The 25,235-nt window shown below is 36.1% G+C and overlaps 1 protein-coding gene across 10 annotated transcripts in view; it reads right to left on the bottom strand.

Annotated features, from left to right (window-relative positions):
* LOC5574814 (endophilin-A) overlaps positions 1 to 25,235 on the bottom strand; it is a 174,151-nt gene that overhangs the window by 94,263 nt on the left and 54,653 nt on the right. For 8 of the 10 annotated variants that reach the window (XM_021850501.1, XM_021850500.1, XM_021850505.1 and 5 more), the window contains exon 2: positions 18,808 to 18,816. The exons of 1 other annotated variant lie outside the window; for it this stretch is intronic. The gene's annotated coding sequence lies outside the window, so the exon portion shown is untranslated. The remainder of the gene's footprint in view (positions 1 to 18,807; positions 18,817 to 25,235) is intronic. One more of the 10 variants, XM_021850502.1, reaches the window with a different exon arrangement.

Raw genomic sequence — 25,235 nt, 5'->3', positions numbered from 1 at the left:
TGAGATCGAAAAGACCGGGAAAGGCGCAGGTAAAATTATAGATTTGTGTAAAATCTGAATGTTGTAATGTATGCTAGAAATGATCACATAAGTGTTGATAGTGCTCTAGAGTGCCATATGTTGGTCAATAGTGCATTTCTCAGCGATAGGAGTTTAAGTTCTTAGACAGTACAAAGTTAGCCAGAACAGCCGAGGGGCAGCTACCTAGTTGGGTTATAACAATATTTTATGACTAATAATAACATTACAAAATTGGCTCCGTAATGCCTTATATCGCTTGAGTCTATGAAAAATCAGTCAATTGTGAAATACTTTGACGGCATGTAAGTGCAATGTGGAATTGAAAATATTTGAACATGCTTACCGGTATTAGAATGCTTAATTAATCTATTTGAAATTAGTGATTTTAATAGTTACACTTCAAAGAGGGCGTAACTTAAAATTTCGACGATCATCTCATTCGAAACTGCGCTCAGAGGTTACAAATAACTAAAAACACCTATTTTGAACCAAATTTTGCTGGTTTATTTCTTCAGATAATTACGGATAATAAAAATCCGTTTAAATATCTCAGATTTCCTTTGAAATTGTGGACTAATACAATCAAAAGGGCGTAACTTCAAAACGGGCCCTACGATTTTGTTTAAAAATTTACCCAGACATGCACCTTAACTATATAAAACGAGCACAGATTTGATGGAGATTTTTTTCTGATAATAACGGTCAGGGGAGCACCGTGGTTAGCTTTCTTTGCCACACTTGCTATTTTTATATTAATAACGTGTGGCAGGCACAATGATACTCTATGCCCAGGGAAGTCAAGAAAATTGCCATTACTAAGAAATCTGAACCTTGTGAATCTTGGCAATCCAACCTTCAAAATAGGTTGCTTTTTTGTCGCGGATATTACCGCTAGGCCAAGGAAAGCCCCCAAGCTATATGCGGTAAACTTCAGAAGAAAAAAAAATCATAAATTTAAATATATTTAGGTATATTCGTGATGTGGAAGCATGTATTTTCTATCAGCTTACAAGAACAAACATATTTTTTGCAAATGAGAATGAGAAAATAAAAGTATACTTCCGTAAACTTTCGGCAGTCGCGCATTGATGCTGTGTAAGAAAAGCGACATTTCCCATCTATAAACACACGATGCGACGCGAGACAGGACATAACACTTATGGTTCGTTAAGGTGAAGATGAAACGAAGCCAAACCTCAAATTTTCAAGAGCACAAATCTGGAGAACCGAACACCAGATTTAGTTTTCAGCTTAAACGGATGTTTGGAACATCAGATTCGTTCTCTTGAAAATTTGAGGTTTGGCTTCGTTTCATCTTCACCTTAAACGTTTGTAAGACTGTTATTTGTCTAACAAAACTCCTTCCCATGACAACCATGGAGATGCAGAGGTGATCTCGGTCTCTAGTAACAAAGGATCTCACACTAATATTCCTTCCCTTCCCCGATGACAGTAAGGACGTTGCCGGAGCCGTTATTAACATTGCTAAGTTTGTAGTACTCAAAATTGTACATTGAGGATGGTATGCTACTCCCAAGCTACATCTGTTGGTTCCCTGTACAATTTTGAGTATTCCGGTCTTTCATGGAATAGCAACTACGAATTGTACGGTCATCAATGCTTATGCTAGCAAGCGGAAGTCGTTGTCGTTGTCGCATCATAATAATATTATGACCGCAAAATGCATCAGTGCGAAGGGCGGTCAAATTAAAAGGGCGACAAATTTGTTAGTACATATGTACAAACAAAACTTCCTTGTTATAGCAGTTTTGGTAAGCCAAAAATTGTCAAAAATCGAATACGAAAAATATCATAGTTTTAAGAATAATACAAATTATAATGTAGAAAATCGATGATCTCTACTCTGTTATGACATACGCGCTAAAGCATACCAAATAAACGATTAAAAAAGTAGAAACAGCGCCTTGGTGAAACATTACATATATATGGAAACGGTTGAACAATAACCATAGACCATCATACTGAATTCAACCATGAGCAATTAATAATAATTTGATAAAACCCATTTGTGAAACATGTCGTGTTCGTAAAAACAAAATATTTCCACCCATAAAGACGCACAGTGACAAACGTAATCGTGCTCCAACAACTGACCTACTAGTCTCGGTCGGCACTACCCTCACAACGATAATCAATGGAGAAAAATGCTTTCTCAGTTCTCACACTCGAATTGTAGCATGAATTGGAAAGTGTATAACATAAAAAACTGTCGCATGCGCACTACCAAGCCAGCATGCACTGAAAGCTGTAACATCCCAATCCTTCGACGACATACGGCGACGACTGAATGTAAGGCAATAAAGAATGGTTTACACTTTTCGTCTGACACGAAAGCGTCTTCTCATAAAACCCCAACCCTGGTCATCCCGAACCAACCCTGCAGATGGTTTCTCGGTTGCGCCATAATGTACGCTATAAAATGAAATTTATGCTAACAGTACATCATATAGTAAAGGGAGACATCACGCTCGGGAACGAGTAAAGTAACTACGCACAATTACACAAATCTCGACGAATCGTCCTTGGGAGAAGGTGGCTAGAATCAACCCAACTAGGAGCGTTTAAAATATGCCTTTCTTTGTCCTTGAGGCCATGAGGATTATGGCGACTTCGGCATAAGCTCCGCTGCAAGGTCGGCAACAGTAACCCATCCGAGGAACATGACTGCGTAGAAAATGGAAATTGAACGGAATAAATGGATTGTTGAATGGAAGGGGTCATGATTGCCACCAGTTAAGAAGATAACAGCATTGGGGAAATCTTTTAGATGATAGACGGAAATCTGCGAATGAGTTGATATCTTGATCTTGAATAACGAAACGGATTTGAGTTGCTGAAATAGTGATGAATTCTTGCTCGAATTGTATAACTCAATGTATATCACACAAGGCACAAATCCGTTCCTCATCCTTCCAACAAATCTTTGGCAAATCGTCTGTACGACTTGCGGCACAGAAGCATTTCAGTTGATGCTGCAATGAAGACGAAGAATGAAACCAATAATAGCAGCAAACAAACAGCCGGAGCACCCATTTTCCGAAAATGTGCCGCTTCACGTTAGACATGCAGACGCCTCCGAGCGAACGCTGTTCTCTGCTCTGTAGATAGGGAAGAGAGGGGCAAAACGCTCCGTCTGAGCAAATGGTGTAACTTATCGCAATTTATACAGCACGTTTTAGTGTATTTTGTGTTATTGGATAGTTTATTCCTTCATCCCAGCTTGGAGTTGATGTGGTAAACAATTAAGAAATACGTTATAAAATTGTAGCTTAGAAACTGAATCGCTGAAATAAATACGGAAAATTCCCGCTGGGAATTAAAAACAAAGAGATTTCGATATTATGTTTCTCAAGATTCTAAAAGTATCAGATGAACAATTCTCACAAAATCCTGCTCATGCAAAATCTTGAGCAAGATTCTCATAGTAGTCTGAACACGTTTCATACAGGCCACTAGACCAGATTTACAAATATAACTAGGTAAGATGTGTCACACCTACGTGCAGATTTTTACAAAAGTTTCGTTCAAAAACTTTGAAATGGTTTTTGAACATTTTTTTAAGAATCTTGTGCTAGATTGTGATCATTTCTTTTCACGGAATCCACATAATAAATCTTACAAAATCCTGAAAATGTTCAACAGCAATATGGTTCACACTCAAATTCACATCAATGAACTCTCTTGCCCAAGAATTTGAGAACTGCCTCATCGATCTCACGATGGCATCAAAATCGATTTATGATAGAATCAATCATACAAACCAATAATGTACTTACTAAAACACCATTTTCCGGCTCAGAAATTTTACTGTGTTCACAAAATTCGCTTACCGTTTATCCGTAAGTGAAAAAATTACCAAATTTGCTTCATTTTCACTTTTTCATGAATTTCCCGAGAAATGACAATTTTATTTTCCGATTCCAGGGAAGTCAAATCCCGGGAAAAATTGGAAACCCTAATTGCATTATAAACTTTTGTTAGAATTGAAAACCATTGGCAAATATACGATTTTTAGAAAAGTGTTGACATTTGGGGAAAGGGAGACAGAGTTGGGATTTTGATTCGATTAATCCTATTGAACCATATTCAGAGAGTGTAACAGTTCGTGAATCATAACAGCTCGTGGCACACCGCATTCGTAAAGCACTATTAATGTTGGTATTCACTCTTTCGCATAGTACGTAGCGAGAGAGCGTTCAAGAGCATCAACACTCTCACACGCTAAGCTTGCTCAACGCAGCGCATGTGTTAAAACTACACAGAATGAGGCAAACAATGCAGGACTCTCTGGCTGAGTGAAAATTCTGTGTAAGTCGCACTCATGCTATGCGTAACCGATGATCGTAACCGCGTAACCGCGGATCGATGGAAATGGAACTGTCAGTCATCTCCCGCGCGGCAGCAAACAGTTGGCCGTTGGTAAGATGGGGAGTTTTCAGGGATTTTTTCCAGCGAAAAGCCGGAAGATGGTCGCAAATGAGAAAGTTTTTCCCCCATTTGCTTCCGCTTCGGCTATTCAAATGAAAAAATCTCTGAAGAACTTTAAAATCGGAATGTTTTTCTAATGTTTTCAGAAGCAAAACAAACATGGAAGCGAATTCCGCATTCCAAGCGTTCCTCCTCTGTGCGCATTTCACTCATTCGGTTTGTTTACCACCGTTTGCACAAAACTGTGGGCTTTGCACAGAATCTGTGCTGCATGAAGAGAGGCCGATTTTGTGTACTCGGCACTCATTTCTGAGCGGATGATGTTTAGCGTGCATAGACGATAATGATATCGAGCCATTCGGGAGATTTTTTTTTTGTAATATATGTAGATAATTGGCAGCATTTTTCATGTTTTTTTGTTAACACAGCTCTGGGCAAGTTAATTATAATCTATTATCTCAAATAATTCCTTTGATATAATGGGTTGTGATAAGAAGCATGAAAAATATTTGGATTATTCTGCTAAGCTATCGATATTTTGTTATTCTGTATCCCTTAATTTACTTAAATTTTATTAAAATATTACAATTGCCACACAAATCCGGAGGAGTTCAGAACTATTTACTAACACTAATGCACAGTCGAGAATAGCATACCTTTTATTGCTGTCAATATACTTGGGACGCATACAAGGGATAAAATTATGGTCCGAAATTTGATTAAATAACGCGAAAAGCGGAGCCCCGAGAGGGGCGTTTAGGAACATGTTCCCCTACACCGCATTTACTACTGGAGTACACAAATTTGGTTGGTTCGAGGATACCCATTTTCATGTCGGCTTTTTGTTCGATTATTTTCCTATTCTCACCGGAATATCGATTTGCCTTCTAGCAGCGCACAGCTGAGATGAAAACCGTTCGAGATCGGAGAAGACACTTTGTTATATGGGGAAGCGCTTGCTGGTATAGTGTCTAAATTGAGTGTCATATTGAAATTCAAACTTTTCGAACGTAGTTTTAGCTCTTATATATTAGATTTATAAAATATTATGTGTGTTTAACTATAGAAATTTTCATCGTCACTTCCACTTTAACTCGTGTTGCTTTAACTTTAACAGCATTACACTCAAAAATACAAAAAGGAATCAACCAAAATGATATTAAATTCAAGCTAATATATCCTGCAAGCTAAAATCGGTAGGCAAACGCTCCAAAGAAGGACGAAACTGGCATTTATCACGCTCAAATTTGACCACGTGTTTCCTACACATAACGTTCCTATCATGCCACTAACCTAAACTACCTGCTGGAACGAATTACCCGCACCACCCACGCTAAGTTCATTCCTCCGTCAAAAATACCGAACCTTCTGTTGTTGATCCTTACCAAGCAGCTCCAACGTTCTGTTGTTCATTCACAAGTTTTCACTGTCGGTACGATGTTCGAGGAGCTCAAGGCGTATCCCTTCGTGGGTGTGCTAATTTCACTAGCGCCAACAATGAGAAGAAGCCAACCATTCCAACTCGGGTGGCATTTTTCTGCCAGTATAAATTGCCAGTTCGTTAGTATACCTTTCCTCCGTAGCCGCTACAGCCATCAATACAAACGCCCACACCTCGAATACATGAATGGAATATTTCTGTTTTGTCTACTATGACAAAGTTAGGCTGTGCTTGGGTCTGCATTCTGGAGACGGATATAGGATCAACGCCTACGCGAAAAAAACAATAACCACAAACAAGCTTCGAGCCGTCAACTACGTAGGAGTATGACAGTATTCGTCTCTTTCAATCTCACTACTAGGGAGATTAATCAAACAACTTTTTGCATAAAAATATGCTTCCCTTTAATAGGAAACTTCTCCCCACATACACTCTTAAAAATAATGAAAATTACTGTGGATGTAATTCTGGTTATGACTGAATGACACATGATGTAAGTGATGGAACGACAGAAAAACGTGTCCTTGAAGATGTATTGAACAAAATATGTAATTTTACATGTTAAAAGACACGAAAACGATTGGACTGTAATCGATATTTCCCAAAACAGACACTAACATAATTAAAATTTGACACAAATTTACGTCATTAGGCTCGCTTCTTTTATGTGCATCCAGAAAGACGTAAATCACATCATTTTTTGGTAGTGTGTACCATATCGCAATAATCAATGACTTAAAGCTAAATTCAGGCCTGGTAGTGACTGAGTGTAGGAACCTTGAGACCTCATTCTTGAACCATTTAGAGAAATCGTAAAAAAAATTAGAAAAACTTACACAGAAAGAAAAATCCATGAAAATTTCAGCGTAAAATCAAGCACATTAAGGGAACGCCAGATTTGTCGCAAATTTACATGACGTGTAATATTACGTCAACATCATGTAAATGTATGCGGATTGTCGCGTAATCAGTTAGAGCCCATGCTAGATTACATGATATAAAATGGAATGCAATGGAAATTACATGATGCCATTGTAATTTTACACGATGTGTCGTGTAAATTTGCGACATATCTGGCATTTCTTTCATGTGCATGATTTTAGTCTGAAATTCACATGGATTTTTCTTTCTGTGTAATTAATGATACTGGTCAAATTTATTAAGAATTCCAGGAAGTGTTCTAGGTGGATTTTTTCAAGAACTTAAGGTAAAATCTACTGCAATTACTTCAGTAATTTCATCAGCGATTCCTTTAGAATTTTCAAACACTGCTTTCTGAAATTTCTGAAATTTCTCCATCAATAAATCCAATGTATGTTCCTCGGATTTCCAGGTTTTCTCATCAATCTTGGTTTAGGATTTTCATAAGATTTCAAAAAAGATTTAAAATTTAAAACGGTAAAATTGTTGTCACTGAGTTTGATTTTTAAGATTAACGAGGTTAACCGTTAACGAGGTTTTATCAAATTTTCATCAACTAAATAAATAAATTCCTCCCGAAATATCTCCAAAGCTTCCACCAGCCATTCCTCCAGACACTCTTCGAGAGATTTCTCCATACACTCAAGAAAGATTTCTTCAGAAGATTCCTCCAGGGATTGTACGATAAATTTCTCCAAGATAATCTCTACCGTAATCCCTACAGCGATTTCTCTAGGAATACCTCCAGGGAGAACTTTTAATCGTTGCTGGATTTTTAGACCGGCTCCGACAGGGCTTCAGGCTGTGGATTCCTCCACAGACCATTCCAGGGATTTCTGCAGTACAATCATTACAAAGATTCTTCTAGAGACTTTGTAAGAAGTTTCCTCCATAAGTTCCTCCAGTATAATCTTTACTGAGATTCTTCCAAGAATTTCTCCAAGCATTGCTACGGGAACTTTTCAAACCCCATGATTTCTTCGAAGATTTCTTCAAGGATTCTTCATACATTTTCTGCTGATATTCCTGTAGAGCTTCCTCCAGAAATCATTCCAGATACTCCTCCAAAGATACCACCAGGAAAATATTGAGTGATTCCAAGCAACAGCACCAAAATTTGGTAAATTTTTTAATTCATTTTTTTCTATTGAGCTGAAACTTTGCACAGTTTTCCAGTTCCATCTAAATCGTCATTTTCCGATATCAAATCTTCAAGTTGAGTCACGACTAACTTTTCAAAAGGGTGTATGTGAAAATGGTTCAAAAATATTCAAAAAGCTGCATAGCAAAAACGGTTCGTTCGATTGTTAGACAACTAAAGAAACAAAGTTAGACAACTAAATAAAGATTCCAAAAAAAATACACACAGTAAAAAAAAATTTTTTTTTGCATTAAAAAACATAATTTTTGACACAAAAACTCAAATATCTCAAAACCCTATCGGAATACCAACGTAATTTTTTGTGGGAAAACGGGGAATTATATTAGCTATCTACCATAAAAATTTGGTGATGGTAAACCAATAAACAAAAAAGTTATGACATTTCAAACATGTCACAATTTTCACATTTAGTAGAATTTTTTTTTTTTTTTTCGGTGTAAATTATTACGGGAACCGCAGTTTGTTGCTGATTTTATAGTTAAGGGCCTTGCGTGAATTAAACAAGTCGTTTTCATGTATTCATTTGTATTATGTATATTATATGTATAAATATTATGTATATGTATAAATATTATATGTATATGTATATATGTATAAATTAAAATGAATTAACAGATTACACGAAAATAAAATTTTTTTTACCAGGATATTTTTTTTTAGAGTGTGATCGATGAGTTTCTAAATGTTATATATAAACTTTAAAAGTTTTGGATTTGGGTATGCGTTATGAGATCATGAAAACATTTTATTAATACTTATTTATTTATTTATTTATTGTTATTCAATTTTTTTACAATATCGAACACTTTTGCATCATTATCAGTACAGTTCGAGTATAGTTTTGCTTTAATTTTATTTTCTGACAATGGAATGAAACAGTGAAATTTTTGGGTTCCTTGGATCGTTTTCGCGTTATTATATTGCTCGTTATTATATTGTGACGTAGCAAAGAAATGCCATTCTGCATCAATTCCGTACTTTGATTTAAATTGACATAGGCTCGAAAAATTCTTACGGTTTTTGTACTGCGATGCTGTTCCATCAGACATGAAATATATCTTTCTGATTTCTTTATCCTTATCAACGCGTAAAAAGTTAATCATTTTGGCAATGAACAAATTTACAGATACTGAGTCGTGTCTTAAATCTTCGGAAATTACAATAAAACTAAAATGTTCAATTTGCGTACTTCCATTGAAATAAATAACGAATGGATGAATTGTAGCTTGTTGTACGTTCCAGTGATGGGACTGCACTTCATCTTGCAATACAAAGCTATAGTTTTCAGAAAAATCACAAATGACTAAAAATTCACCATCTTGTAATGTATTTTTCGTATTTTTTAAAAAGCGGGATTGCTCTGTTTTAATAAAGTCGTGAGGAATTAAACTTTCTAATTTCAAGCAAAAAAATGACACAAACTCATCTACAGGTTTTACAATAGTTTCTAGGTCACACCTATCCGTGGTCACCCATTGCTCAAATGATAACTGATCAATATAATTTTCTTCAAACTCAGCGAATAAAGTATTTTCCAATGATGAAGAATCTGGACAATCCGAACAAGATCGTAGATAGCAATTTGATGTTGTATTTTCACACAAAAGACTACCAGTTAACATTTTAATATCCTTTGATAAATTGATTCTTTTCAAACTATGTAAGATTAGGTTAATATTTTCGTGATTTGTGCACACACAAACATTATGTGTTCCTGAATTGGATAGAAGCTTGCATTGCCTTGGACGAAGGCTTGCAAATGAGGAAAAACCTACCTTAATATTTTCGTTAATTTCCTTGAAGCGTGTATAAGCTTCTTTCAAAGTAGTCATCATTAATCGTTTTTGGATTGCTTGACGCTTTCCATCTTTTTTTACAGATACATAATCTTTTTGGCCAGGCATAGCTCTACTTACTTCATCGTCTTCAAAATATTGAATTATTTTTTCTTTTGTCTGTTAATGAAGTACTCGACCTAGCATTTTTGGTTGCAAGACAGTTATTTTTGAATTGTTTTGCCTCTTTTGCTGTATTTCTATTGGTTTTGAACTCATCAATGGCGTCTTGAATAGACCACGAGCTTGGCAGCATCGACAAAATCAATAATTTTTCTTTCCTTGTCGTGGCTAGATTCGAGAACCTTTCCTTCATATTCATAATTACCTCATCGTAGTCTGTATTTTCCACATCCTCAGGTCCTAATTTGAAGAGGTTTCTTCGTACAGCTTCGTTGATTTCACGGTATTTTTTCTCGGGATAATTGACGTAACCCATCTTCGTCCATTTAATCGGAGTCACTTTTATTCCAGCTATCCCTTCGTTGAAGCGTTCGATGTTGACCTTCTGGATGCACTCATCTTCTGATTGATTTGTTGAAACAGATGTCGCTGATGGTACCGTGGCAAGACTATCTGCACTTGGTACTTCTGGTAACTCCTCAGTTGTTGTCGGTGCATCTAGTAATTCCTCAGTTGTTGTTGTTTTCGAACTTCCTGCAACCTGATCCACCGATGATGTACAGATTGCCCGTTTGTCAACGTTTAAACGGCAGGACGTACAAATGCGTAAATTTGTATTCAATGTAGACATTGGAGCATAACCAGCCGCTTTCAGTTTATCTATGGTGCTTTCGGTGAGATTTCGAAGCTCTTTCGAACACTTTTTTTCTGCAAACGGCCTGCAACAGTTGAGAAAGCGACTACTCATGTTGCTCGTTAGATTTTAATAAACAAAATCACTTTTAAGTTTTTACTGACTAGTTTGGTGTCGTTTGCTTGACTGAAGAAAAATTTTACAATTAAATCTTTTATAACCATAGTGGTAGTATATTTTTAGCTTTTTCGTGAGTATGTTCATGGTATGTACCTATCATGTTTTTGATGTTGTTGAAGTTACTCGCTTTCTCCCAAATATGATTAACAAAGTCTATTCTCTACCAAGGCGGGTATATACCCAGGTGTAATCAGATTTTAACTTTGTGGAGAAAACCAGCGCCGAGAAAACCGACCTACTTTACGTTTACTAGATCATCTGGGTATAGACCCGCCTTGTTCTCTACGAGGTAAACTTTTTGCAGGTAAACTAGTCGTATACCTGTATTGAAAACTTTTTTTGTAGCTTTTATCTTCAATATTAGATTTCTTATAGGTTTCTTTTATCAAAAGGTTTCAACACTATTGAGAGAATTTTTCTTCAGTTACGTACAATAAAAAATATGACACTGTCAAGACTTTAGATCACAACACTGGATCGCGTCTAACTTTCTAATAGATGCTATAATAGTTATGAATAATTAAATAAAATATCATGAAAACAACTTGTTAACCTCATGTGGTACCCTTAACAAAAAATTCAGCAACAAACTGCGGTCCTAAAAAAAATTAACAATGAAAAAAAAATTTTTTTTTTCACTAAGTGTCAAATTTGTGAAATATTTGAAATGTCATAACTTTTTTGTTTATTGGCTTACCATCACCAAATTTTTATGGTAGATAGCTAATATAATGGATCGTTTCCCCTCAAAAAATTACGTTGGTGTTCCGATAGGGTTTTGAGATATTTGAGTTTTTGTGACAAAAATGATGTTTTTTAATGCAAAAAAAATTTTTTTTTACTGTGTGTATTTTTTTTGGAATCTTTATTTAGTTGTCTAACTTTGTTTCTTTAGTTGTCTAACAATTGAACGAACCGTTTTTGCTGTGCAGCTTTTTGAATATTTTTGAACCATTTTCACATACACCCTTTTGAAAAGTTAGTCGTGACTCAACTTGAAGATTTGATATCGGAAAATGACGATTTAGATGGAACTGAAAAACTGTGCAAAGTTTCAGATATTTTTGAAATGGTCGATCAGAATCGACTTGCATGCCTCCGTGGAATCCCTCTATTGCAATTTTAGGGCAAACTTTCCGTTTTACGGTGCAACGAAAAGCTACCGCAGCTGTCACATCACTGATTTGCACTGGAGAATCATCAGAAGGCTTCAATGATACCTTAGATACCGTCTTGATGATCGTTGTTTGTTGCTATTTTTTATAGCGTTTTCTCTTTCAAGCATACTATGATTGAATTGTATGCTTCAATGATCAAATGATTTCGAAGCCTGCGGTAGAACTTTGACAACTGCGGTAAAACTCTGCGGCTATGGCAAACCGGGAAATTTTCTTAACAACCGTAATATCCACAAACAAAAATTGATAAATTCAATTAGATAAAGGAATTCCTCCACAGATCACGAAGAATTCCTTCTGTTATTTCTCCAGTGATTTCTGCAGAAATTCCTTCAAGCATACTTGCAGAAATTTCCCCTGTTAGACCTCTCTAAATTCCTCCAGGAATTATTCCGGAGTTTTTTCAGGTATCCTCCAGGGATTCCACCAGGCATTTTACAAGAAATCGCTTCAAGATTTTTCTTCAAGAATTCTCCCAAGGATATCTACAAGAAAATCGCCACATTAATCACTCCACAGATTTTTCCTCCAGGAATTCCTCGCGACATTTTTCTAGAGATTCGTTTTTGGCCTCCGAAAATTCCTGTTCAAATTCCTCCAGAGATTCCCACATGAATTCCTCGAAGCATTTAATCAAAAATTACCCTGAGAGTGCCTCCAGGAATTCCTCCAAGATTTTTTCAGGAATTGCTCTATGAACTCCTTCACTGAAAAAGTTTTCGAAAAGCCCCAGCCCAGGATAAATTCCTGGAGAAATTCGTTGAGCCATCCCTGGGGGAACATCCAGAAAAAATTCATGAATGAGGCCTTAGAACAATCTCTAGAAGAATATCTGGGAGAATCCTTTCAGGAATCCTTGCCTAATCCCTGGAAGATTCCTTGGAAAATTCTCAGAAAAAAAATTTGCAGGGGTCTCTGGATGAACACCCAAAAAAATCTCTGGAGGAATTCCTGAAGAAATCTCTTGACCAGAACCCATGTAGAGAATTTTCTGGAGTAATTCTTGGAGAAATTCCGGAAGAAATTGCTAGGCAAATTTTTGGAGGAATCCCTGGAGAGATTTTCCAAAAAGAATTCCTGTAAGCCTGTTGGAATCTCTGAAAGATTACCAGGGTGAATTGCGGAATAAATCAATGAAAGGTCACCTGGGTTAGCTAATGAAGGGATCTTTGAAGGATTACCTGGGTACTTCTGGCGGCATCTCAGGAGCGATTGCTGGAAATATTCCTGGAGTAATCTTTGAAGTAATACCTGAAAGAATCACTGTATCGATTATGCAAGAGGAATCCCTGGAGAAATCAATGCAGAGATATTTCTGAGAGATTCCTGGATGATCCTTGAAGAAATTCATGAAGAAATATCTGGAAGAATCCATAAAAGGATTCCTTTAGATAGGTAGAGATTTTCCTAATGTAATCCCTGAAAAAAACTTAGAGTATTTTCTGATAAAATTTCTGGAAGATGATTCCATGGTTAATCTTTGGAGGGATTTCTATAGGAATCCTTGAATGAGTCCCGGAGAGATTTTTAGAAAGCCAGAACGAATCTCTGAAGAATTTTCTATGGGAATCCATTGAAGATTACCTGGAAAATTCCTTAGAGTAACACACATAGTAATTTTTCAGAAGGTATTCCTTAAAGAATCCCTATGAAAATCGTGAAGTAATTTCTTGTAGAATCCCCCAAAAATCCTGATGGAATCCCTGGTGGAAGCCATGGAGCTCTGAAGAAGACTACCTGGAGATATCGCTGCATCTATCCTTGGAGGAAATTCTGGAGTAATCCTTGAAGAGATTGTTCTAGTGTAATCCCCAGAGAGAGACTTGGAGATATCTCTGCATGGATCCCTATTGAGTTTTTCCAGGATGAAACCTTCAAGGAGTTTCTGGAGGAATCTCTGAAAGAATGTCAGGATAAATCACATGAAGAATTCCAGGAAGAATCCTTGGAGAGATTAATGGAGGAATCCTAGTAAGAATTTCACTTGAGGAATCACTGGAGGCATTTCTGCGGAAACTGATCAAAACTTTTTCCTGGAGGAATCATTGGTGATATCCTTAATGATATCCCCGGAGGAATTGCTGAAGAGATTATTGTTGATTATTTCGGATGAATTTCTAGTATTTTCGCATACGGAAATTTGGCATAATGGACATTTGTCATAATGAGAATTATATGCCTTCTTTATCCTTCCTACGGTGTTCGGGTCAATATGACCCGAAACGCACTTTCAAAGCGTCACAACTTTTGTTTGTTACTTCCTATTGTTATGAAATTCGGTGGCTTTAAATCTTTTGTGGAAATCAAGAGTTTCACGTTGGAAAAAAAATGTACGACAATTCGAAAGGGCTGGACAAAAAAAGTTAGGTTCAAGGTGTTCGGGTCATATTGACCCGGATTTGACCTACGAATTTTCTTGAACTTGAACTTGAACTTCTTGATCTTGATGGAACTGAGTGCGGCTCATGATTATTTTCAATTTCATAGATTATTTATCAAGGATGTCTTCAGCTATCTAAAATAACATTGGTCACTCAGTGGTGTATGAAGTCAAAATTTTATAGAGAATTGTTCATAGATGTCCACAGTTATCTAAAGTAACATTGGTCACTTAGTGGTTTCGAGAGTATTGGATAAATGACCAATTTAAACATTTGATGGAACCTTATCGTACAGCTCATAGATTATAGACAATTCTACAGAGATATATTCAGTAACCACTGTTTTTCTTGGCTTTATGTACTACCAGCATACTTAGTTCTCCATAAAATTCTGTAAGATTTGATGGTTATTATGACTTTGTTCTGTCAAAAATATAAAAATTGATCGCATTTTTATATACGTTTGTTTCACGTGTTTCCAATCTATAACAACTTTTCAAAAGGGCATAGCTGCTTTGGAAACAACATCTTTTATCAATCCTGGCGATCGCATTTGATAGGAGCAGTTAAGTATTGCATTTTTTTTTCGAATTTCTGCAAACAGTTCATGGAGCACTAGATGATCAATATTCCTTCATGCAAGTTTGCTGGTGATTTTTTTGATCAGTCATGTACATGTTGATATTGACCTTAGCACATACACCAAATGTTGTATGAAAGAACGGAAGATATTGATGACAGTACTTCAAAAAAAAATCGATCAACTTGTATTGACCACTTGGGTCAATGATATCCAAGATTATTTTCGATAAACTCCAAATGGAATTCTAACGATTTCGATACTTTTTCGGGAATCCCGGAACCTGTCACGGAACCACTGCTGTATACTTTTTCACTAGATGGCCAATGTTACTTAAGACAACTTAAAATATGCTTACTTCTCTATTGAATTCCGCAAATTCTTATGTATCTTACGGTTTAGTTCTAGCAAATGTTTGAATTTGAGAAAAGTTCTATCAAAAAGTTTGATGAGTTCTCTATGGAACTCTGCAAATTTCTACAGTTCTATCAAATTAATGTATTGGCCAATTATTCGGAAATCATGGAGCATATTCCAGAACCATAAGAAGGCCAATGTTACTTTCGTTATTTAACTTATAAATTCTCCATGGGGTCTACAAATTCGGATATGTCACATGGTTTGGTTCTATCTATTTAATGTTTGGTACTTATACGGGAATCCCGGAACCTGTTACGGAACCATTAGGTGGTCAATGTTACTTGAGATAACTGACCATTTTTCTGATAAATTCTCTAAGTAACTATACAATTTACGAAATGCAACATGGCTTCGATAAAATGTTCAATTTTGGAACTTATCCGGGGCTGTTACGGAACCACTAGGCCAATATTTCTTTAGATACCTGAAGATATCCTGATGAATTCTACATGGAATTCTGAAAAATTTGATGTATCGCAAGACATTATTCCTTCAAATGTTTGAATCGGCCACTAATTTGGGAATTTCGGAATCTGATACGGAAACACTGTGTTGACCAATATTGACTTAGATAACTAAGAGAATATTTTATGAATTATGTATGAAATCCTGAAAATTTTGATGTATCGCATGATATTATTGCATCAAATGAATTAATTGACCACTTCTCCGGGAATTCCGGAATCTGTTACGGAACCAATAGGTGGCCAACGTTGCCATAGATAACTGAAGCCATCTCTGATGAATTCTGTATGAAATTCTGAAAATTTTTATAGGTCGCATGATATGGTTCAATCAAATAAATGCATTGGCCACTTCCACAGGACTTCCCAGGGAACCCAAGAATCTGCCATGGGAACCCATATGGACAATGTTGTCATCATAGCATCGTCTTGGATCAATTTGTTATAAAATTCTGCTGCGGCTTGGTTCCACCGAAAACATAAATTGACCAATTCCCCGGATGCCCTGGGAACCGTTCCATGACCTCCGGAATTGGCCCCTTGGCCACCTTATAATCAGTATTGCCCTGAACAACTAATCAGTTGATTAGATACCATTTTAAATGTATTTTAGAGCAATTCTATGTTTTACAATTCACAACAAATATATTTTGCTCTTACAAATGCTCTTGCAAAGATGACCAAACCTTGGTCCCTTTGGCACTGGTTCTGAGCGGCCAATTCCAGCCCAACCAAGATTTTTAGCTAGATTCACAAAATATAAGCCTTGGAAGGTTAAAATACTACTTGTTCTTGTATGAAACTGCTGTATGCGAAACGGCCTTATGCAAACCGGGAAGGGCCGATTAAGAGCATTTCAATGTCATAGGTCATTTTTCACCCTTAATGCATAATGTGTAACTTTTTCTTAATGCAGTAGGAAGATTAATGATCAGCAGGGTTTCTCAACCAGTGGTCCGCGGACTCCTAGGGGGTCACGACAACCTTTCAGGGGGTCCGCGAAGCCATTGATAAACACGTGTCGATTGATGAATAAATGTAAAACATCTCATACTAAGTTTGTTTCAAGAAATCATTTGATGAATCAAATATTATTGAAATATAACTGATTTTTCCTTTTATAACTACGCAAATATTGATAAATTATTTTGATGGCATTCTATCAATAAAAAATTAACACGAGGATTAATTAATCTGCACACAGTCGTTATAATTCAATTCATTAAACGCTGCTCAATGTTTCAACAGTGTGAGCTTAAAAGTGAAATTGGGATCGTTTCTAGAGGAAATTGTTGAAATATTTGCAGCTTAATCCTTGTCAGTTATAATTTTGAAAGTTTACTGATTAAATCTTCGAAATCTCCGTTCTCTGGTAGTTATCGGTAGGATTGAAAAAATCTTTCCCAATAGTGATCATTGGTAGATATCTGCGAAATTACTTGATGGATATGTGACCAGGTTTTCAGAGAGTTCTTGGAGAAAACTTTAACAAATCCATCCCATGGCTGATAATCATGGACTTCCTTAAATATCAATAGATACCATGTTTAGCGAGGACTTTTTGAATTTCTGATTGAGTCCTTTAGTAAATCTTGTGAAACTTTACATACAATCTAGTGAATCTCGAGACAATCTTCAATGAACTCCTGTGATTATCGCATTACTTATTCCTGGCACTTTTGATTTATTTTGGCAGGAGATTTTTGGAGATTTTTTGAAGGCTACAGAACTCATATTTTGCAACGAGTCATAATTTTTATTCCTTAAATGCGCCCGTATTCACACAACACGCATTATTTTTAACGGTCATGTAAGGTAATGAGACACGATAAAGGAATAGGACACACAAGATCCACTGTTTGGTGCCGATCACTGTGTGTCATTACGTGTAACATTCGCTGACACTCTCTCATTCTTGTTGTTACCAATTTTAAGCAAAACATAAATCTCTCGAATGGCTCGATATAGTTGTCTTGAATGCTCTCTTGTCACGTACCATGAGAGAGAATCAATACCAACATTCATAGAGTTCTCCGAATGCGATGTCACAAACTGTTATGATTCATGAATTGTTACATTCATTCTCAGAATATGGATCGATCGGCTTATTCTGATCAAAATCCAAACTCTGGTGGGTTCACGAAAAACTGAGTTATTAACGTTTAAAATCTTCCCCAATTTGTTACACGTCCCAATCTCCGTAATCAAAAAGTGCACAAATCTTTACATTATCTATGATGAATTTCAAAGGTTTTTTTTTTGTACTCCTGCCTAGTAACAAGTACTTATGTCTGACAAATCATTTTGAGATCTTTGAGAGGTTTCACAAGCATCCATTTTTGTAGGTCCGCAGGTTGTTTGTAGTTCTTCAAAGGGGTCAAACATTTTGAGAACCACTGATCTACAGTATTGGTAGATTTTCCAGCTGTTTAAATTTTCCATTCAAAACGACCAACTTTGGTAGGCTTAGATCTTAGATATTTATGGACCGATTTGAATGAAATTTTCACAGAACGTCAGACATAACTTGAATTTTAACTTACATTTTTGAGTCATTTTTCCAATCGCTGGTTCAAAAGTAATAACGATTCAAAAAGAAATTTGTGACGAAAAAATATTAAAAATTTATCTTGAAATATGAAAGCCCGCAAAACTCATCTTTAGCAAACTTGTGCACATCGTCTAAATCAAACAAGTTTGCTGAAGATGCCATAAAGCTATACCTTCAATTTTTGGGTAATGTGAATTATTAAAATTTGTGAAAATACAACTTTGGTCAAACCGTTATTGCTTTAGAACTCATGATCAGAAAAATCACTCAAAAATATATGTTAAAATTCAGATAATGTCTGAAGAAGAGTGAAAATTTTATTTAAATATGTTAATGAATAACTCAGATCATATGTTCTAAAGTCCAATACTGTAGGTATGTTACGTCGTTCTATGTTTCCTGGTAATACAAAGTTCTGAAGTGTTTAGCGTTGCTTACACATCTTGTTCGAATTAGTTCCATCATACCTACGTAATCTGAAATAAGAAAGAGAAAAAACCAAATATAAGTCGTTATCAAATAATTCAACCACATCAATAGAATGAAACAAGATCAATCTAGGGTCAGTGTTCCCTTAGTGGACAGTCCCCTATAGTCGCACTAGTGGCTTTTTACGGCCGTTTGGCTATAAATCTTTTCAAAATATTTTTTGACATGAAGATCAGGAGCTATTTATCTAAGTACCATTGATACACAGCTTGATTTCGATCAAAAAATGATCGAAATAATTAGTTTTGCTTAAAATTTGAGCTCCCTTGCGCCTATAGTAAACCTATTGTACCTATAGTAGCACTACTGAGATAAACTTTTTTTTATTATACGAAATAATTGATGAATTAAGAACTTTTTTACACCAAACGAATGCTTTTGATGCACACTTTGTAGGAAAAATATAAAAGCTTTGTAAAATACGATTTTGATAAGTATTTTGCCAATGCCGTGATGCTAGTGCTACTATAGGAACAGAAATTAGAAATAGTGCTACTATAGGCACATGTATTCCTATAGTGGCACACGCGATAATAAATACAAAAATTTGAGTTTTCGTAGTTTTCATATTTTTCCCGTAAAACCAAGTTAAAAAGCTTTCAGATGATGTAAAAATAATGACGCTAGCGTTATTTTTCGATTTTATACGAATATTTGTTCTTAGCTATGCGGCTATTGGTACATCGACCCTACTTATCAATAACAACCGCAAACATATCCCAGCTGACGTCAAATCATCCATAAGGATTCTTTCTCTCAAATCATCATCGGTAGAACTGATACGTATGCACAAAAAAGGACAGAATACTGAATCAGCCAATAAAACGGTCAACCATCCAACGAACGCAATGGAAGTTTGCCACAAAGAATCGCAAAAGTGTTTGTCCCAAACGGCTATTGTTCGCATTTTATGATCTAACAAATTGATACACATGCCGTCAGCTGGAGGAAGATAGTTAGATACGAGCTGATCAGAACCCAAAACACTAGCATTGTTCGCCATATCCATCCGAAACGACTGCCACATATTTGGTTGCCCTATTAACTAGAAGAATCATAATCTGTCGGGTTGCAGGACGACGTTTTTCCTTCTGAGAATTAGGGAATGCGTCAATCAAATGTGTCCCGTTACTTCATGGTTGTGGATTTCTTTACGGCCATTGTAAGTCACACCCATTTCAGCAAGAATAGCCCCCAAAGGGGAAAAATTCTTTGATAAACTTGCTAATTAGTGGGGTGTTCGTTTACATGTTTTTTTTTTCCTTCTCGGAAGGTAACAATTCCGAGAATACGTTATCCCAGCGGTGACACGTTATTCGTGCTGAGACTATGTTCACTATGTTTTGTGCCATTATATTTGTATCGTTTTAAATTTATGACAGAACTATAACCAATACAGAGATGCTATTTTTTATTGTGAAAAATTATAGTTTTTCTGCATTGGCTTTCCATTGTCCTGTGTGTCGCAACTCGCATTCAACTTGACAAAACTTACTTTGCAACCGTCTGATTGGATTTGCACCTTCGATTGTGAGAGCTACTATCTGTTTTACAGTTGAGAGGTAGCTACCGATTTTTTTTCCTAACACCCTGTTCACCTGAGTGGTGCATCGATGTTCGTTTGCCTGTTCGGTTGGACATTTCACTTCTGAAAATTCTGCTCAATACTCTGCTGCTTCTGGAGATAGAGATGGATGCTATTTTTGTCACTGTGTTGCGTTTTTTTGCATGTGGGAAAGTGCAACGCGGCTGTATTCACTCCCACGAAGTATTTGCATAAATGCAAAGAGGTTATTTTTAGTGAATGGTGCCCCATAACCATCACCGATGATGGTTGATGGATGTGGGAGTCGAAGTGTGATATATTTCGCTCGAGGAATGTTGGAACACGATACACGGGAGAATATGTACTTGATGTCACATTAAAGGATGTTCTGAGAATTCAAGCAGAATGTTTTCAAGAGCTATTGTATGTATGCCACTAGAACTCTAAGCTAAGAAGTAGACTTTATCGCTTGTTTTAAATACTAGGGAACCTTTGCTCAGAAGCTAGAAAAACATCTCTTAGGAGCTTGGTACGCTTCTCCCAGAAGCTTGGGAAGCTTCGCCCAGAAGCTTAGGAAGCTTCTTCCAGAAGCTAGGGAGGATTCTTTCAGAAGCTTAGAAGCATCATCCAGAAGTTTGGAAGCTTCTCCCAGATGCTTGAGAAGCTTCTACCAGAAGCTTGGGAAGCTTTTCCTAGAAGCTTGAGAAGCTTCTTTCAGAAGCGAAAAGCCATTTTCTGATATTCAAACATCTTAATATACTCTCATGTCAAAAACTTTTGAAAAAAAAACTGACTTTCTATCTTTTAATCTATGTTTTTCTATGTATGACATCATGCATTATATTTACTTGTACAGTTAATTTTTCTTGGTCTTATTATTATTTAGTATTATAGCCTACAATGTGACATTATCTGATATACAGGTTCATAATTAAATGTCAAATTATAAACATTCAAACGTTCGTCAGTTGACCTCGCAAATCAATCAACGTGCTATTTGCCTATAAAAATGGCACAAATCAACCGTATCCACATGTCATTTCGAAACAAAATTAATAAATCGATTATAAATACATATTCGGCTATATGTACATGATTGCTCCTCGAGTGAAACCACCCACCAAATGCGTCTTTCGCTGTAGCATAAGATATCGCTCGTTCGGTGTTGTTTGTTTTCAAGTATCGGGTCTAATGATTTGATCAGGGCAGAAAACAAACGCAAATGTCCACACCGCCCTCTATTTTTACGCTTCGATTTATGAAGTTTTTTTTCTCGAAACCATGCTATCGTATAGCGTTACGAGATGGGTGCCTTCCTCAAACGATATCAGCGTCACTAGCGCCGCCAACTGGGGATTCGATCGTCCGGGTGAAGTAGCGTGAAAGCTAGCGCAAAATAGATGCTGTTTCCGCAATCTTCTAAACGCAATGGATACCCGATCGAAAGAACATAGTAATTTTTAACAAAATTAATCATTGGCAAATCTAAGTGGCTCCAATCTCGGCTTGCATTTTTCACCTTAAGACTCAAGAATCCATCAATCAATCATCGACAATCATCAAAAATGAAAAACCAGTTTTTTTTTTGTTAAAAATTAAAGTAATCTTCATAAAAATCTGATCACTGCATTCTGCGTTTTGCATTTTGATCGGAAAAACTAGCGTTGAAAATTTGTAAAAAGATGACATTTATTTTCCTCTCAAATTAAAAAAAAAAATATTTCAGACACAAACACGCTGTTCATCATCATAAAAGTGACCAATCGATCAAATTTTAAGCCCAAACGATTGTCTAATTATCTGTTTGTGCTCTTGAAAAATCGAGGTTCAATTCCGATGAATTTTAACCTTAAGATTGTCAAAAATTTCCCGTCTTGAAAAACAAATTCAAATTGATTCGAAACAATATTTCACTTTACACATCTATTCCATTCGCTTTAACGCACATTGACAGCGCCTATACCGTTAAATTTAGTGAAAAAGTTTGTTCAGATAATATTTTATAAAAGCACTTCTCTTGTGTACTAGCTGAAAGATGATGGAATCACTTAGAAGAAAAAATACCTGATTAAGATAGAGAGTCGGTGCCATCAGCTACTTTATTTCAATCATTACTGTGAACATTCGACAGTTTTCACGACGCGTATGGAGAGGAATCACTGTGCGACGTTCGTTTCGCTTCCATGCTCAGCAGCCAAATGATTTCTCTACACTCATCCGCTACCGTCACCGCTCACACACAGCGCGAGCAGAAGAAAAAACATCGAGAAACACGAAAACTGTGGAATGAATGTCATCTGACACGACGAGATTTTCATAAGTCATGAATTTTGAATAGATTTTAAAAATTCTGATGATAAACAACAAGGATAGTTTAATCTTGCTTGTTATGTCGAATGTGACACACATACGATGAAAGCAGCTCTTATTACGAAAAATGGTAGAAATAAACTCAATCGTAACATTTTCTGGTGACGCCATCGTGGTCAGTTGCATTCAATTGACATTTTTCTATCGTACGTTTGTTTGATCGCTAGTGTTGTGAATGCTGGAGGCAAAGGCTGTCGAAGGTCAACACTTTTGCCAAGGCACCAATTTTTTTTTTTTTTTGCACATTACAAGATATGTTATGTTCTCTCAAAATGATCCCAAAAATCTAAATTTAAATACAACTTACTTCAATATTTTTAAAAATGTGATATCTTCTACAAAGTTGTTTTGCTACCAGAAATATGTGTTTGCTGCTAAACATTGAAACATGCTATCTTTTATGGGAAGAAAGTTATTTAAACAAACGATTTAATGGGGCTTTTTCCGACTGATGCTATTAGTTTGGACGCAGAATGACGCAAAGAGCCATATGCAATTTCTAAAGGACTTTCTTATGACTTTCATATTACACTTGAAACTTTTGGCTGGGAATGATCTATTGATTGTTATGCAAAAGTAACTTAATATTATGAAAATTTATTGGCTTTTTTCGGTGAACGCGTGCCTAATCTCGCATACTCCTAATTTGCCGGAAAAAAAAACAATAAATTTTCATAATAATAAAGTCATGCGGTGATTAAACCTTATAAATATAGAATCCAATCGGCAAAGAAATCTAACTTCAGTTCGAATAGAATCACATGGCCAAACTAAACCAAATTGAACATAATTACATAATTGCAAACTAAACCAATTTAAAAATATATCGTTTATCGATCTCCACTGAAATGAACCGGAAACAACCACCGAAAAGCTAAACATTACATATAATTTGCAATTGGATTAGATGGACAAATTGATGTGAAGATTTGCGAAAAAGTTACACGTCTTCTCAGTGAGAATCGAACTCACGACTCCCTGATCTCTAGTTAGGGCGCGTTACCCCTACGCCATGAGAGGAATCATGAACGCAGAAGTTAGCCTGAATTCAATTTCAGCTCAATCACGTGGTCCTTTTTCGCAAAGTGCACCTCTTTCGGAAGAATTAAATGCCCATCCAAACACAACGCTTTCTATTTATATCCAATGCCTAGCCCGAGAGCGCATTATTTTTTAGGTAATGAAATAGCACACAACATTAGCCAGCAACTGTACTGGCTGAGGTTTCTATTGTGTGGGCTTCCGCGACATTCTCAAACGACCGGTTACGGAACATGAGTCCGTTGCTCGATAAATACTTGTTTTTGATTATGAACGTGGTTTACGGCTAACCAGCCGAGTGGAAGTTTAACAACTACCGAAAAGCTAAACATTACATATAATTTGCAATTGGATTAGATGGACAAATTGATGTGAAGATTTGCGAAAAAGTTACACGTGTTCTCAGTGAGAATCGAACTCACGACTCCCAGATCTCTAGTCTATTCCGGGATTATGATCCTTGGGTTTGATATTGTCCGTCTTTTTCCAGACCTTTGTTAGTTCAATTTGACATTCAAAATATTTGTTTCCAAATCGTGGATTTCGAAGCAGTGTCTTCAAATTCTAAAGATTTTTTTCGCCGTTAAAAATCTTCATGCGCTGTTACAACATTAGAACATCATTTCTTTTTTAAGCATAAACATAAACATTCTCAAATATTGGGAAATATCAGCAATACCATGGCAATCACACATATATGCATATATTGGATAACATCGAGTAGAGGATTGCTCTAAGATGTTAAATTTAAAGTAATACAGAGTTAACCAAAGCATTTCCCAACTTTATTGGATTTTTTCATATCATATGCTCAGATTCAAAGGACTTGATCTAAGTTAAACATGAATTATTTTTGATGATATTAAAAAAAAAACATTGGGTTCAAAATAATATTGGTTTGGATTTGGCAAGGGCAGTGGCACAAACAAGTATGAAAAATTGATTGGAAAGTCTAAAAGATTAACACTAAAAATCTTTTCAGCAAACTCTTAAAAGCAGAACTAAAAATTTGTTTATTTTGAAATCAGGTCTTCGATTTGAAGTCGTAAAAATATCTCAATTTTTGGATACGGTAAAAACATACACCCACCATAAGTATGGAATCGTTGCAATACTGAGTATTGCAGCACTTTTAAGTTTAGCATCACCCAAAATCCAATGATAATTTTTTTTTCAACAAAAATAAAAAATCGCAGGGGCTCAAAGATATATTTTTTAAGATGACCTCAAAAATACATTGATCTAGCACTTCAGAATCACGAGATAATCATGAATAAGTATCTCCATAGATCCGCCTAACAGTAAAAGCAACAAATCTGCCCAGGTTTTCAGTAGGTAACAAACGTCGAAAAATCTGTTTAGATCAGCTTTTACCAACCACAAGTATTTTGCTAAGAATTGAAAGAACCAGCTACAGATCTTTCATTAAATCTGCTTGAAATTTTGCCA

Source organism: Aedes aegypti, chromosome 3 (genome assembly GCF_002204515.2).
Source record: "Aedes aegypti strain LVP_AGWG chromosome 3, AaegL5.0 Primary Assembly, whole genome shotgun sequence".
Taxonomy (NCBI): Eukaryota; Metazoa; Arthropoda; class Insecta; order Diptera; family Culicidae; genus Aedes; species Aedes aegypti.
The sequence above is the reverse complement of the archived record's forward strand: the minus strand, read 5'-3'. Positions and strand labels throughout refer to the sequence as shown.